The sequence below is a fragment of the Urocitellus parryii genome, chromosome X (genome assembly GCF_045843805.1).
Source record: "Urocitellus parryii isolate mUroPar1 chromosome X, mUroPar1.hap1, whole genome shotgun sequence".
Classification (NCBI taxonomy): Eukaryota; Metazoa; Chordata; class Mammalia; order Rodentia; family Sciuridae; genus Urocitellus; species Urocitellus parryii.
The window spans coordinates 111,636,444-111,654,058 of NC_135547.1; positions in this window are offsets into that span (position 1 = coordinate 111,636,444).

Below are 17,615 nucleotides of genomic sequence, written 5' to 3' on the forward strand. Positions count from 1 at the left end.
AGCCCCACCTTATGTCAAAAGTTTGTTGATGCAGCCTTAGTCTCCACGAGAAATAAGTTTCCATCTGGATATATAATTCATTATATGGATGATATTTTATTAGCTCATGCTGATTATTTGATACTCCAGCAAATGCTTAATTTTATGATTACAAGTTTACAAGACTGGGGTTTAAAAATTGCTCCTGATAAAATTCAAACTCAGGCTCCTTTTTCTTACCTAGGAAGATTAATTAATTCCAACAATATAACTTCTCAAAAAATACAGATTAGGGTTGATTCTTTACGTACTTTAAATGATTTTCAAAAACTTCTTGGGGATATTAATTGGATTAGGCCTTACTTAAAATTAACCACTGCTGACCTTAAACCTTTATTTGAAATTTTACAGGGAGATTCAAATCCAAATTCACCTAGACAATTATCTCCTGAGGGAAAGAAGGCTTTATTTAAGGTGGAGAAGGCTATTTCAGATCATTATTTACAACAAATAGACTATAATAAGCCCTGGATGTTAATAATCTTACAGACCTCACACACTCCTACTGGATGCCTATGGCAGGATGATCCTTTAGAATGGGTTCATTTGCCTTCTACTCCAAAAAAGATTAATATTTCATATCCCACCCAGGTGTCATCATTAATTTGTAAAGGTAGACTTCGAAGTAGAGAGCTCTTTGGACGAGATCCATCCTCCATTATTATTCCATATAAAAAGGAACAATTAGATTTCTTATTAAATGTTAATGATGAATGGCCTATAGCATTACAGGGATTCTATGGAGAAATATTGTTTCATTTGCCTAACCACCCATTACTACATTTTATGACTAAGGTAAATACTATTTTTCCTAAAAACTTTTCTCATGTGCCCCTTGATCAGGCTTCTCTAATTTTTACAGATGGATCCTCTAATGGAATAGCTGTTACTATTATAGATGACCAAGAGCCAATAGTCCAACAAACAACTGAAACCTCTGCTCAAAGGACGGAATTAATTGCTATTATAACTGCTTTTGAAAAGGTTACACAGCCTTTTAATCTTTATACTGATTCCCAATATATAGTTAATCTCTTTCCAGCCATAGAAACATCTTCTTTGTCCTCTCATTCATCAATTGTTAATATATTACAAAAATTACAAAAATTAATATTACAGAGATCCTATAAATTTTTTATTGGACATATTAGAGGACATTCTAACTTACCTGGACCTTTAGTGGCAGGAAATGCTAAAGCTGATTTATTAACTAGGACCGTTTATAACGTTATTGAACAAGCTACTAAAGATCATCAATTACATCATCAAAATTCTGCTGCTCTTAGAGCACAGTTTCATATAACTAAAGAACAAGCTAGACAAATTGTTAAATAATGTCAAATCTGTCCTACTCACTTTCCTTCTCCACAGATGGGTGTCAACCCTAGGGGTTTATTACCCAACAAATTGTGGCAGATGGATGTTACTCATATTCAAGAGTTTGGAAAGTTATCTTTTGTTCATGTTTGTGTGGATACTTTCTCACATGTTATTTTTGCTACAGCCCGTACTGGAGAAGCTTATAAGGATATTGCCCAACATCTTTTTGCCTCCTTTGCATATATGGGATTACCTCTTCATATTAAGACAGACAATGCTCCTGCTTATATTTCAAAAGCCTTTAAACACCTGTGTCAGACACTTAACATAGTTCATTCCACAGGCATCCCCTATAACCCACAAGGACAAGCCATAGTGGAAAGAGCTCATCAGACCTTAAAATCTCAAATTAATAAATTAAAAGAGGGGGAACTACATTATAGCTCTCCTCATCAAATTCTTCAACATGCTCTATTTGTCATTAATCATTTAAATGTAAATGATTCTAAATTAACTCCAATGCAACGTCATTGGTCTGAGCAAAAAGTAACTCAAAAACCTTTAGTTAAATGGAAAGATCTTCTTACTGGACAGTGGAAAGGACCTGATATTCTCTTAACATCAGGGAGAGGATATGCTTGTGTGTTTCCACAGGACGCTACTTCACCTTTGTGGATTCCAGATCGACTCATCAGACATTATGATCACCCATATCGCAGGCGGAGGTTCCTCCCCAAGCCATACCCAAGGATGCCATCGACCCAGGATGAAGAACTTGCCGAGGACATGACTAATCTTCACCTTCATTCCCCTCGACAGGCACGAACAACATTGACATCAAAATTACCTTCCTGGGGTCAAATAAAACATCTGACCAGTCAGGCACAAAACTTGGTTGTTAGCCAAGGTGCCTCTGCCTCTCCTGAAAAAGTGTTTCTTGCTATGCTAGCACTCTTATCCTGTCAGGTATCACTGATTTCTGCTAATCAATCTTATTGGGCTTATTTTCCTGATCCTCCTCTTTTAAGAGTTACTGATTGGGGAAAACTTAATATTAAGGTGTTTACTGATAATCCTGATTTGTTAGGAGGGATTTCTGATTCCCTTATTCCTCATAAGATGTCCTATAATATTAATTTCAAGGGTTTAATAGAAGAAACTCCTATTTGCTTTGCTACTGATAATAAATTCATCCCTCAAGGATGTATGCCTATTAATTATAGACAATATTTTACTGATTGCCCTCCTGGCTTCCCAGACATGGATAATAAAAAAAAGGAGCCTTTGGCTCCTTGAAATGGTTTCTTTAGGATATTATATAGTTAATGAAACCTATGTTAATAAGACATTACCTGAAGCCATTGATCCATGTGGATTAAAGAATAACAAAAAAGATTTTTATTGGAATAATATGATTGATCCTTGGGAAGAATTTCCTCATTGGTTTCAATGCGGATTTATGCAAAGGGCACAAGTCTTTCAGCCTAAGTCTTCAGATGTTAAGATCTATGATTGGTCTGCTTCTGCCCCTCATTTTGATTACAAAAATTATTTTAAGACTGAGTTTCAAAAATTTAATCATACTGAAGGAATGTATACAAGTTCTCCTATTCATAGATGGTTCTCACCTGGTTGGGTCACTCCCATATTTCAGAGTGAGCTCCCTAATGGAAAGGTTTCATACTTCCCAGATCTCTTTAGATTAATTGCAGCTACTAATATGGTTCTTTTAACCAGACCTGGTAAAACTCCAGAACCTTTCAATATTCGTGCTTGCATTAATGCTCCTCATGCTATCTTAGTAGGTAATAATAATACCTTGACAATTAATCGTAATAATAGTGTTTATTCTATTTCCTGTGATCAATGTATGTTAACTAATTGTATACATGCTAATCTTCCGAAAAACTATACTACTTTTATAATTATACATCAGCCTTCCTATGTAATGATTCCTGTCCTTCTTAATGATGATTGGTATGATGATGAAGGGTCACAAATTCTTAAAAAATTTAATGAATTAATTAGACCTAAGAGATTTGTTGCAGCATTAATTTTAGGAATTACAGCATTGATAGGAATTATTACTTCTTTAGCTTTATCTACTACAGCTTTAGTTAAAGAAATTCATACTGCTCATCATGTTAATGATTTATCTCATAATGTTTCATTAGCATTGGCTATTCAAGAAAAAATAGATAAAAAATTGGAGGCTCGAGTTAATGCCTTAGAGGAAGCTTTATTATATGTAGGAAACCAGATTCAAAATATAAAAACTCAAATGACAACCAAATGTCATGCTAATTTCAAATGGATCTGTGTTACTCCCTTAAAATATAATCAAACTAAATATGGATGGAATCAAGTACAAACTCATTTATTAGGGATTTGGAATAAAACTGAAATAGGCCCCAATATACAAGATTTACAACAACAAGTAAAATATATAAGTAAGGCTTATTTATCTACTGACTCTACAGCTGACCTTGCAGCAGACTTATACAAAAATGTACAAAAAACTATTTCCAATAGTACTTGGTGGTCATATATGATTAATATTGGTTTTGGCTTTTTATTCATTGTTCTTGTTTGTCTCATTCTTCCAGTCCTCTTCAGACTTGTCTGGAAATCAATCAGAAGCATCTCCGTCCAAATCGAACACCTCAAATTAAAAAAAAAAAAGGGGGAAATGCTGCGCCCCTCCCCTGACTCAGGTAATGGCAAGGCCCTACTGAGGTGGATGGCGCAAGGCGTCCATCCTCTGGAGGAGCGCAGTATGTTTCTGGGAATGGGCTGATTTGTTTTTGTATTCCTTTAATAAGTATAGTTGTGATTTCTCATATGACCATTAAGTATGAAGGGAAAATCATGACTTTCCCAATTAATGCAACTACTTCTAAAGCATAGATCTGTTTGCTCTAAATGCAATGATTCAGCTGTGGAGTGTAAATTGTTAATGTCTAATGAAAAACTCCCTGTATTCCTGTCAAGGAAGTTTTTGAGAAATTAAATTAAAATCTAGAGAAGATAGATTAGTGCTTAGTACTGGGCAACTTGTTCTTGTTCCTGTGCACAATGGTTTGTGCTCTTACTTTTGTTTGATTAAAAGTAATAACAAATCAACCACTTGCCGTAACCATGGCACCGGTTCCAGTCAGTAAGTCAAGAAACAATAGTCAAGGTATAGGCCAATAGTTTGGGACATTTGTAACTATTATTAAAAGTTAACTAAGCAGAAACAGCTCAAAACAAAACACGAACTGAAAGTACAAATGCTTGCTTATGCATAAGCCAAAATACATTCTTCTATTCTAATTGTAACTACGTAATATTTTGTTTCTTTGAATAATGATTCCTGTTTTGTAACCACAAAGTACTGTAAGCCTGCCAAAATGAAAAGTATATATGATCAACTTCACAAGTAAAGATTGGGATCAACACCTTCACTTTGGTGTCTGTGTTGTTTCTCCACCCCCTCTTTCGCCGACTCCTCACCATCCGTTCGTCTCCTGAGACCCCCTGTTGGAGCTGGTCTCCGACAGGGCACATCAGTTACATTCCAGGGGGCTGCATCCACCCAGGTGCATAGACGTTGTTTTTCCCCAGAGAAATTCCTCTTACCAAGGAGGTAAGGTATGACAGTTACACATTGATTCCATGGTATGCTATTATTATCTGAGGTGGGCTTTCCCAAAAGCATTGTTCAGCATGTTGGCAGCAAGGGTTTCTTGCATTTGCCATGGGGGAGTGTATAGCTATAGGTAGCATTAATTATAACTCTAAGGTTAGTGAGAGACAGCACAACATATGACTTATTATAGTTATCTATAGTAGTTTCATTGCCAAGAGCAAAACAGAGAGGACTGCCTGGATTATAGGTTTCTTTATCTACTCTAGAGAAAAAAATGGGCAGAGTAGGTATGGAAATGCTGGTATTCCAGGGTACAGTCACCTCCTGGATGGATAACTCAGGATCAATAAGGTTGGAATTATTGGAAAAGAGCTTAGGTAACGCCCCTTCCCAATTAGCAACTGCTAAAGGTGGTGGCCTAGTGACCAAAACTCAATTTACCTGATTGGAGGCTTCACTGTTAGCAGTGAGCACTGCATACAATAGGACCATCATCATAGGCCCAGGGATAGGGTTGCCACCAGGTGGCAATCTGGTGGCTTGGTCAACGAGATCTTTAATATCACCCCAGATTACTTTACAATTTGCATTGTTGAGTCCTTTGATTTTGAGGTTTCTCCTCCAGAGTTTGTTCCTTCATCTTCTTGGTTTGTGGTTCTGGGTGTCCAGGGCTTGGCTTTCTGGGAGGCACCCAGATGGGGTGAGACTCCTGTTAACATATGAAAACCCTCCACCCATGGTTAGGAGAGGCCCTGGACCATTCCATGCATTTGTTCTGGAATCCTTTTATAAGACCATAGGTAGATGGGAGGACCCTGGGGGGGCAATGCTTATGGGATGCTATTTCTGTAGAAAATTTGAAATTGAAAGAAAATGTAAAGTAAATAAGATTCTTCTCAAGGCACCATGAGGGGACTTGGTATTGTTTTCCCTCTATGTTTGTGGCATGGTCTTTAATTCCTTGTGTGTTCTTTCTATAATGCCTTGAGTCTAAGGGTTGTAGGGGATACAAGTTAAGTGCTGTGTATGCCAATCATTGCAATGCTTGAAATGTCTTGCTAGTATTGGGTGGCCCATTTCAGTTTTAAGAGACATGGGAACATACATAATTCCGAAACATTTAAGTAGATGGGAGATGATATTTTTTGTGATTTCTCCTAGGGAGGCTGTGGCCATTACACAGTCTGAATAGACATCAAAAGTTACATGAATAGATGTTAAATTTCCAAAAGGAGCAAAATTAGTGACATCATTTTCCATAAAGCAGTAGATTTTAACTCTCAGGGATTCACTACAGCAGGTTTTAAAGGGCCAATGGGGAGAAAATGTGCACATTTTTTGAAGTCTCTGTCTGTAAGCCTCCTTAGTCCTGCTTTTATGCAGCTGCCATGGCTGAGGCCAGCAGAGAAGCTTGAGCTGTTTGTGTCCCTTTATCCTGGGTGGTCAAAATCTAGTCATCCAGTGTGCCATTTTGTACTGGCACCACTGCTGCTTTATGTTCCTTTTTAGTCTGTCCCAGGTCAATTCCTTGGCTAAGGCTGCCCTAGCTCCTTCATGAGACACCTTTCTTTCTACCACCTTGTTTAGTCTGTCAATAAACTGTGGCAAGTCCTCAGTGGCTTTCTGCCTTAAGCCCTGTATAGAAACTATACCTTCTTCAGCTGGTAACTTCCTCCAGGCTCTCAGAGCACAGAGCCACACCTGGTTGAAATAATTGGTGGACTTGTAGCCTGTACCGAAAGGGAACTGTAGATTCCCTCTCCCTGCAAGCATTCAGCTGTGAGGTTAACATTTGTGGTGTGGTCACAATCCCCCTGTTCTTCACATTCGTCATAGAAAAATATCTTCTACTGAAAAAATGTTGCAGGCTCAAGTGATGCTCTGGCTAGGTCTTTCCAGTCTTGAGGGCAATTAAGTTCAAGACTGAATGATTTAAGCATTTGCTCTGCAAATGGCCCCCTGGGCCCATCCTCTTTTGCTGCCTTCTTTAACTCCTTAAGGGTACCCAATGCATGTGGATACCAAGTGGCATGGTGCTGTGGTGTGGGGGCTGTGTTGACTGGGAAAGATTGTATTCCCTCACCCCACTTTTCATCTCTTATCTTACATAGATCTTCAAAAGGATCTCTGGCCTCCTGGAATAGGTTTCTGTGATACCATGGCTTGGGCCTGTCTGGCGGCCTGGTCATTTCTAAGCTGTCATAGTCCCTTTCTGGCTTTGGCGTTGCCTCATAAGGAGGTAGTTGCCATTGACTCAGGGAAGGATATAATCTTTTCCAGTCAGTAGAAGGTGCACCTGCACTATTTGTGGTCACCTGTTCCTGCACCATGAAGGCTAGAGGTATCGTTTCCTGTCTGTCTCTCTCCTGGGCCTGCTGCATTTGCTTGCTTTGAGGTAGATTGTTGCCCCCACCATTTTCCCCAGTCTGTCTTTCACAGCTTCATCTTCCCTCAGGGCCATCATTATATGACAAGGGTCTGTTGCAGGGCCTTCTAAACTTTGCTGAATGGTTATCACAATAGAAAAAAAAACGTAGTGATAAAGTATATTCCTGTTTTACTTCAGCTTGCTGTGCATTTGCCATTATCTTGTCCCATATCCTAGGATCAAAAACATCAGTAGCATGGATCCATGGGTTAGTGTTTATATCCCAGAACTTCTGGGCTTCTCTCTTATTCAGGGTTAAACCTCTAGTATCTAAGAGAGGGTGCAGCACTCGTAGCTGAGAGTCTGCGGTGGAACTCGGTAGGTTCCCCATTTCCCCTTCCTCACCACTCTGTGAGGGGCCACGTGGCCTCACACCCAGGGCTGTGCCTGCGGGGTAAGCGGTTTGCCACTCACATGCCTAGTATATGGGAGTGGTTTGCCACTCAGATGCCCTTAACATATTCCATGTATGCAGTACTCTATGAACTTGTCCCCATACCTTACACTGGTTTGGGGATTCCTGCCCCAAGATGCAGCTACTTCTAGACCCTGTCTGTTGTCCCAAGGTGGAGGTTATTATGTGGGGAAGGCTATGGGGGATGGCTGCAGTGTCTCAAGAAGGAAATTTTTTAGAAATGTGAGGCCACGTGTTGCTTCCTCCACCGCCCACAACTCAATTGGTTATTGCAAGAACAGTTAGCAGAAATTGCATTGGTGGCGCCCTGTAATCTGCTTAGCTACTGCCTGAGTATATATATACACATGGTAACTACATGATAAAATCAAACCTACTTCCTGCTTGGTCTCTGGAGATCTTGATTAGCAACTCCACAGCCACACTCTCCTCTACCCTGTTCCGTGGACCTCCTCACTGGACGAGAGAGAGAGAGAGAGAGAGAGAGCGAGCGAGCGAGCACGCCAGCGAGCACTCCCACACAGCTGGTGCCTGAACAGGGACCTGAGATAAATCTATAAGATAATCAGCTACTTGTCCTTTTCCCAGTTTCACTTCCCCCTCCAATTAAGGGAACCCTTAACACTTGGCTACTTCAAGTTATTCTCCAAGTTTTTACCCCTTAGGTGAAACAGAAAGTTAAGAGGGCCTGCAATTTGTCATTACACATCCCCCACTTAGGAAGCTATAGGAGTCTGGATTTGAATATTTTACTTCCTTCAAGTTTGTTTAAGCTCTAATAAAAATTTTTTCCAGTTAAGCTGTGATAAATAGGTTGTCTTTAGGCAGAGTTTGTTATGAAGATCTGATTGCTCTGGACATACATCAAGATAGCCTTTCCTCTGCTTCTACTAGAGTACAATGACATTTTTAATCCAATCTTCAGTCTGAATATGAGAACCTATTAGGGACCCAGGAGGTAAAACTCACAAGAGTTGGGGGGTGGGCTATTATACTGGGCACCATTGAAGTTTGTAAACTCTCAAGCTATTCTGCATTGAAGATTCAGCAATTTGTCAAAAACACAGTTTAACTTTTCTTATGCTGATACTTCATTCAGCAGTGGCATCTGCTTCTGGGCTTCTGCTTTAGTGAGCTGTGATTGTATCTACTAGACAGGGTTTTTTTTTCATTTTTGGAATCAACAGTTTTCTCTGTTTCCTCATTTCTCTGATTGAGCTATGAAAAAAGTGTTGATTTTCAGTTTATTAAACTCTTTTCTTTTAGAAGCATGAGGGTAACAACATTCAAGCTTTTTACATGTTGGACTAGAAACTAGAAGTGACCAAGAAAATAATCTACTTCTAAGCTCACTGAATTTATTGGCAAAACTCATTTATTTTTGTCTACAGGACTAAGAGTTTTTATTAATTTTTATGGCTGTTGCTTAGAGACCAACCTCAGTTCTTAAACACAGCCTGCAATTTCATGCCACATTTCCCTCTCCATAGGCCATTCAGAACATGGCAGCTTTCTTCTTCAAGACAAGTGGGATAGCAAAAAAAAAGTGTCTTACATAGTGAATTATCAGGAGAATATTGTCTTATCTTTGGCATATAATATAATGTAATTACCACCGTGTCATCCTACCAATTGTGTCATATCTATTCCTTATACTCCTTAGAATCAAGTCAGTGGCCCTGATGTCATTTAAGGTAGGAGTCACAAATCATGATCACCAAAATATAGAGATATTTGGAGATCTTTAAAATCTTTTATGTAATATTAAATTCATCAGGGCCCATTGTTTCATGCCCCTATCTTATACAAGATACATTTACCCATTCCAAATATCCACAAAACTCTGATCCCACCACAACTTCAGCTCAAAATTCAAATTTCATCATCTAAATCAAGTTCATTTGATGATGAGGCTCTTGAGATATAGGTGTTAAGTATATCAATTGGACAACCTATGCCTTTATGTGTGGATCTGTGAAACTAAAGCAAGCCATCTGTCCCACACACTCAGTGTACCTTGATGAGGTAGGCATAGGATGATAGCTATGGACATTCTATATAAACACAAGTATAATTGGAGTTATAACTGAGTAACTAGACAATAATAGTTCTATAATACCAATGACCAAAGGTAGTTGCCGTGAGCTGCATGGCCATTAATTCAGAAACTGACAAGGGTTATGGAGGATTAAGAAAAGGCACAGAAACACTTAGAGAGAAAGGTGGGATCAGATGGGTACTGATCCCACATAGGGAGGAACAGTGACCCAGAGCTGGCTCCACCCATTTATTATATAGGCTTTATCATCAAAAGGTTATTTGTGAGAAAGTTTCTGTAAAGCAGGTAGACTTGAAGATCACAGCACAGGTGAGACTTTATGGTTATCTTGCTATGTTCAAAATCTTCTATTGTTAGAGACAGTGTCTGTGATTGAGGGTTAAAACTGACATCTCTGGACATTTTCCCAGAGAGACCAAGGGCCGGCATGCCACAGCAACTGGGGAATGTTACCTATACTTTAGCACTGGGAAATGTTAATCCTATACTCTTATACAGGGAAATCCCAGTGTAAATGCACCACAAGGTAATCCGACACCTTCATTCTCATTACCACTCCCCACAGGTAGTCAATTCCTTGATTAGATTTCAAAGACTAGAAAAGGATATTTTGCCGGGTGCCTCTATGCTTTTGGATTTTGATCTCATCCTCTTTCTTGTCCTCCCTTTTTAATGGAAAACAGTGTGTGCTTGCAGTTGAGTATATAAAACAATTATTATCAAACAGTGATCTAATTCACTGAGTCAAGTACTGGCAACCCCTGCCTTGTCTCCCCCAGTAGAAAGTTTTGCTCTAGTTTATATGGGATTTAATAACTGGCAAGAGCCATGTTGCATTCTAGGCTTTATGTCTCTCAACTCTGAGACACATAATTTGAGGCTCTGGCAGCAGTTTACCACTCCCACAACTTTACCTCAACAACTGCAGGGGCTAAACTTAAACGTCAGAACCATTGAAGAACTGAAGCTTCTGAATTTCCATATACTTGTCTCACTTAATTGTTCATACCTTATCACTTCATCCTTAAAAGTATCCTTCTGTGCTACCATGATCCCCTATCAGCTTCCAGTTGGTCTATCATAGAAATCCTGACATCTCCAAAAGTGTCATGTTGGGTTGTTTTTAAATCCAGTATTCAATTACTGCTTGGAAAATAAATGAACCAGTGACCATTTCTATAGACTGAATGTTTGTGTCCCCCCAAATTCACATGTTGAAATCCTAACATACAATGTGATGATATTAACAAGTGAGGCTTTGGGAAAGTATTTAAGCATGAGGGCAGAGTTTTCATGAATGGAATTAATTTTTGTAAAACAAAGAGCTTTTTTCCTCTCTTTCTGCTGACATATGAGGATAACATGGAAAGGGAGCCATCTACAAACCAGATAGCACCCTCACTAGATACTAGATATGTTCAATATATGCCACATATACTGGTGCCTTGATCTCAGGCTTCTTAGACTCCAAAACTGTGCTAAACAAATTTATGTTGTTTAAAGTATCCATGATATATAATTTATTAAGGTCTAATCTCTCTTCAATTATTTAATAAATTAGGTAAATCCAAGAATGAATAGAAAATTTTACAGAACATCAAACTGAGTATTTGCAGTCTAAAATATGAATACTTTTCACTTCATACATCATTGCATGCACAGTTGCTTACCATGGAGAGTACAGCATCTGAATACATCTACCCCTATGAAAGATGTTAAAACAATAATTAATAATCTTCCAAAACAGAAAACAATACTTCCAAATGGGCTTACTGGTGAATTCTTATTAATGAAGAAATTATATTGATTCCTAAAAATAAACACACAAGAAGATGCTTAACATCATGTATATTGTGGAATTACAAGTTAATGCCATGACAGAATGTACTATAAATCTATTAAAATGGCTAAAATTCAAAAAAGACAATATCAAATGAGGAAGAGTACATGAAATAACAGGATCCCTTCTTCACTGCTGGTAGGGATATAAAATGATATAGCCTCTTTAGAGCCCAGTTTGGCAGTATCTTACAAAATTAAATCTTTTTATCATATAATCCAGCAATTGGAATATTTACCAATTTATTCAAAATAACATACCTCCTACTTTTCCCCCCAACCATGTAATCAATTTCATGATTATGTTTAAAAGGAATTTCATGTATACAGCCCATAGCTCCTACTCTTAATCCTGATACACAGCAATGAATATGTCACAAACTTGTATTCTGAAGCTATTTTAAACCCTGTATTTAAAAAGTATAACATTTAAAAATTAACTGAAAAGCAGAGAAGTAAGGAGGTAGGTAGAAAGAGAGAATGGAGGAAGGCATTGAAGAAAGGAGGGAAGTCTTCAAATTTCTTAGTAAAACAAGTATACATGGTTTTATGCATTTTTATCACCACCTACCTAATACCAGCCCTCCACTACCTGTATAGTTCACTGTCTTATTCACTCACAAAGTGAGGAAAATGGCTCAGACTCCCAAAGGAGTACAAAAGGTTACTGCATAAGGCCCTGGAACAAGCCCTAACCACAAAAACACCACTAACCCTGAGTGGAACTCTGGCTCAGGCTCTTTTCTTCATCTAAGACTCTTCATACAGAGATATAAGGAACCAGAACTCTTATCATTGACCTTAATCAAATTTCAGGACTTTGATTCTTCCTGGTTTCAATGTGAGCCATCAAATCCTGTAGGAATTCATAGCAGGTAGTATTACTATTTCTGGTATTCCAGATACTTTTTCTATACTGAATCTCTAGTGATGACTTCTCCAAGTTGAAATGATCCATCACATAATATACCTCATTATATTCAGGAATTCTTAGATTTCCTCCTTAGTGGTGTAACTGCCCTTTATGAAGGTCACATTCAGGGGAGAGTCATCCAAGAGGTTGATATTTGGCAACCTCTCCCAGTACTGCCATCACTCTAACTCCTATCATTGTTGAGTTCCAGCTTTCTGACAAGGGCAAAGAAATGCTTAATCAGATCAAAATACTTCAAGTCAAGGTCAATGACCAGTTCCTTACGTTAGAGGTTCTCCATTAGATCACTGGGGAAGTGGTCCTTATACTCTTTGTTGATATTTTTCAGCATGTATACCTACATGATGGAATTTTATGTTTGAGCAAAAGGCACAAAACAGAAACCACCTTAATTTTGTGTTGAAAATGGTAAAATTTATTGATAAGAGTTAACATCACATAGTTAATTCACCTAGTTCTTTTTTGCACATAATGAAAACAACATCATGACTATAGTAAGTGTTCAAGGACTTTAGATGATCTGAATTCAGTATATACTAGTCAAAGATTGAGATCCACTGTGTTTACAAAGCAATGTAGTATTAGTGAGACTGTCAACCTAATTCTGGGAATAGAAAATGCATTTTCCACTATTATTTTTTGAAATGAATGGTATATTTTAATAGCTACAGACATACCTTTTCCTTTAAAAATTGTATAATTTCTATTTTTACTTTTTGTACTAGGAGTTGAACACAGAGGTACTTGACCACTGAGCTACATCCCCAGCCCTTTTGTTTATTTTTATTTTGAGACAGAGTCCCTCTAAGTTGCTGAGGGTCTTTCTTAAGTTGCTGAGGCTGAATATTGATTTATGAACCTCCTTCCTCAGCTTTCTGGGTCATGGGATTATAAGCATGCACTACTGTGTCTGGCTAAAGAACTTTACAAAATAAGAAACATAGGGACTGGGGTTGTGGCTCTTGCACACATGAGGCACTGGGTTCAATCCTCAGCATCACATAAAATAAATCAATTAGTAAAACAAAGGTATTGTGTTCATGTTCAACTAAAAAATTTTTAAAAAGAAGAAATACAAATGGCCAACAAATATATGAAAAAAGAATATTCAATATCCCTGACAATCAGGGAAATAACATAGAAACTACATTGAGATTTCATCTCACTCCAGTCAGAATGGCAATCCCCAGGAATACAAATAATAACACATGCAGCTGAGGATGTGGGAGAAAAATGGTACACTCATAAATAGTTGGCAAAACTGAAAATTAGTACAAACACTCTGGAAATCAGTATGGAGATTCATTGAAAGACCACCATACGACCCAGCTCTCCCACTCCTTGGTATTTATCCTAAATCCGCATACTATACTGATACAGGCACATCAATGTTTATAGCAGTACTGTTTACAGTAGCCAATTATGAAATCTTAGGTGCCCAACAATAGATGAATGGATAAAGAAAATTTGGTAATATACATAATGGAATTTTACTCAGCGGTGAAGAAAAATGAAATTATGGTATTTGCTGATAAATGAATAGAACTGGAGACTATCATGCTAAGTGAAATAAACCAGACTCAGAAAGTCAAGGATCAAATATTTTCTTTTATATGTGGAAGCTATAGCAAAATAATAGGAAAAAAGGGTGGAGGATCCTGTGAAAATAGAATCAAGATCAGTGGAGTTGAGGAAGAGGGTAGAAGGGGAGGAAGGAGAGATGGGAAAAGGGAGGATCTATGGAATAAACTTGACAAAATTATGCAATGTACATGCATGAACATACCACAGTTAATTTTAACCTTCATGTATATCTAAAAGCACCAATTTAAAAATCAACAAATAAGTAGAAAGAAGACCTGTAGAGTAGAGGAAGAGGAATGGGGTTGGGGGGTGGGGAGGGAAAGAGGAAGTACTGGGAACTGAAGTAGAACAAATTATATTCCATGCATGTATGATTGTATGATTACATCAAAATGAGTCCCAATAGTATCTATAACTATAATGCAATAATGAAAATATTTTTAAAAAATTTATAATTTCATGAATGGTGCCTAATTTTCAAGTCTAAAATTTAAGTTAATTTTTTTTCTTTTTCTTCTGCTATCTCTCTTCTATTCCTCTTCCCTTTTTTAATATTGCAATTTATTCATTCTTTTTCTTCATTGTCTCTTTCCCTCCTACCTTGCTTTTTCTCTCTTCCCCTCACTTATTTTTGTTTATCTATTTCATTTTAATGCCCTATATAGTTTAATATCAATTTCACTTTGATACCTATTTTTCAGCCTATTATAGGGTGTTAATCCTCTTTCCCACTTCTGGGATAGTGAAGTTATAGAGAATTTTTTAAACAAGTTTTTGTGTTTTTTAGTATATGGTTTGCTTTCAAGTGGTCACATTTGCTGGTGATCATTATCTCAGAGTGATTTTAGGAATTGATCCTAGTGCTGTGAACACATTGAGTGAGTGCTTTAATGCTGATATACACTTGACTTTGGGCACACAATAAAGAGAAAGCCACTCACTAAAACAGACCCTCACACAACAGCAAAAGAGATTTCCCACCCAGCAGATGCACAAGTCTCAGTACAGAAATACAGGAAACATGATAAAATAAGGTGATAAGACACCTCCAAAAGTTCATAACCAACCCATATCTTCTCTCTATGTAGAAGAAATGCCACCAAATTTAAAAAGTTAATTGATAAAATATCAATGTATTATCTTATACAATGGTATTACAAGGCACTCTCTCTTTATCATATTGTATCCAGGCTTAATTTTCATAATTGTTCATATTTAAGTACAGAAGTGAGATTTCAGATTCAGAATTTACTGAAATCTTGAAAAGTCAGATTATGGAGGAAAAGCTACTTTCTTGTTTAAAATTTCTCTGCCTGAGTTCTCAGTGACAAGTGGGGCTTATGAAGTGTTTGTATTTTCATTCTTTTTCCTATTAACACATTCGATAGTTCTTGTACATGAAATATATGCAGTGCTATTGGTAGTAGATGGTATTGGTAGTAGATGGAGTGTCTAGAGCCTTGGGAAGTGCTGTCAAAAGCAGTCAAAGTTTGGGAGATATCCAGAAAAAAATGACTTCTCTCACAACATTGTCCTGAGATTTCTCCTCTGCCAAATATTGGGTACCATATCAGTCAAATCTGAAAATAACTGCCAGTCAAATCTGAAAATAGGGCTGAAAGCGGGAGTAAGAATATAGTCATCTTTATGTTATGAAGTTTGTGGTTATCTCAATCCTCTTTCATGTAGGTCTTCATTGTTTCTTGGTTAAAGGCTGTATGGTAAAATCACCTCCCTAAAAGTCTGATCTTGGCCAACTTCATACCTTCTGTATAGAGAATGAATCAGGTTATTAGTCTAGATGTGAGGCAGGGAACCTAAAAGAAAAGGTATACACCCTAGAACAGGTTGTGGATTGTCACTTATGTATTCCTTCCCTGTATAAGCCAGACATTGTGTCTCTATGTGTCTTTGTCTAAAAATGATTGAATTTCTACAGGGACTTGGCAGAATGGTATGATTTTGTGAACCTCTGATCTGTTGATTTTATATGTAACATAGTACAGAGGAAGGACATTTTAACCCTAAAATATGGTAAAATATTTAAAATAGTAAGAAATATCTAACAAGTATATGCATCACTGATTTTGTATTTATTTGTACATTCACATGTCAAATGTTTCATGAACATATATGTATGATTCACACTGATGTTCACTATTATATTTTTAGCCCATTCTCTATAATCTATAAAATAGTAATTATAATTTCAGCACTCACCAATAAAGGTGTTTCAGGTGTTTATTAGTATATCCTTTGGAGTTATAGCACCTTAACCTTTCACACATTTGTGCTTTTATATATGTCTGAATGGTTTTCTACGTAATGATGTCTATAACAATCTGAATGGCCCTCAAAGTCATTATACTGAGTGAAAAAGCCAAACTAAAATCAAATATTGTGTGCTATAAACTTCCATTCACATAAAATTTTGCAAATGACAAAATTATAATGATTAAGAATAGATTGGGGGATTCAGAAGTTAAGGTTTGAGGAAATGTGTGATTTTAAATAGGGAGAATGAGGGATTTTGTGGTAATGGAAGAGTTCTCTATCCTGATTGTGATAGTAGTTACATGAATTAATACCTATTTAAAAACATTATAGGGCTGGGATTTTGGTCAGTGGTAGAGCGCTCGTCTAGCACATGCGAGGCCCTGGGTTTGATCCTCAGCACCACATAAAAATAAAATAAACAAAATAAAGGTATAAATCCATTATAAAATACATTATAAATCCAGGTATGGTTGTATATGTCTGCAATCCCAGTGACTCAGGAGGAGGATCGCAAGTTCAAGGCCAGCCTCAGCAACATGCAAGGCCCTAAGCAACTTAGCAAGACCCTGTCTCAAAATAAAAATAAATAATGGGCTTGGATGTGGGAAGCCATCAGTGAAATGTATGAGGACCTTTTCAGTATTGAAGCCAGTGAGGGAGTAGATCTTGTAATTGGGAATGTATAGTGGCAATCCCCAATATCAAGATCACCCTTTGCAAGTGAACTCCCCCTGTGCTCTGCCAAAAGATCCCAAGCAGCACTGAGGATGGGTGTGACTGACTTGTTAGGAACTGCCCCCACCTTTATACTGTTTTGGTGAAGAATTTTCTATAGAAAGCCTTTGATATATTCTGATATAAAAAAAAGCAAGCAAGTGTGGGCTCCCTTCTTTGTTAGCAGCTGGACTCCTCTGGTCAGCTTTGCTCATCACTGCCCCCATTCTGAAACTACATTTCTGTGTTATGTGGTTATTTTATACTAGTACTTTTCTTAGCTTTTATTTCTCAGCCAACCCATCCCTCTGGAGTGGGAACCCATTCCCTAGCCCACATGGGACGTGGGTGACACTCGGGATGTATCTCAGTGAT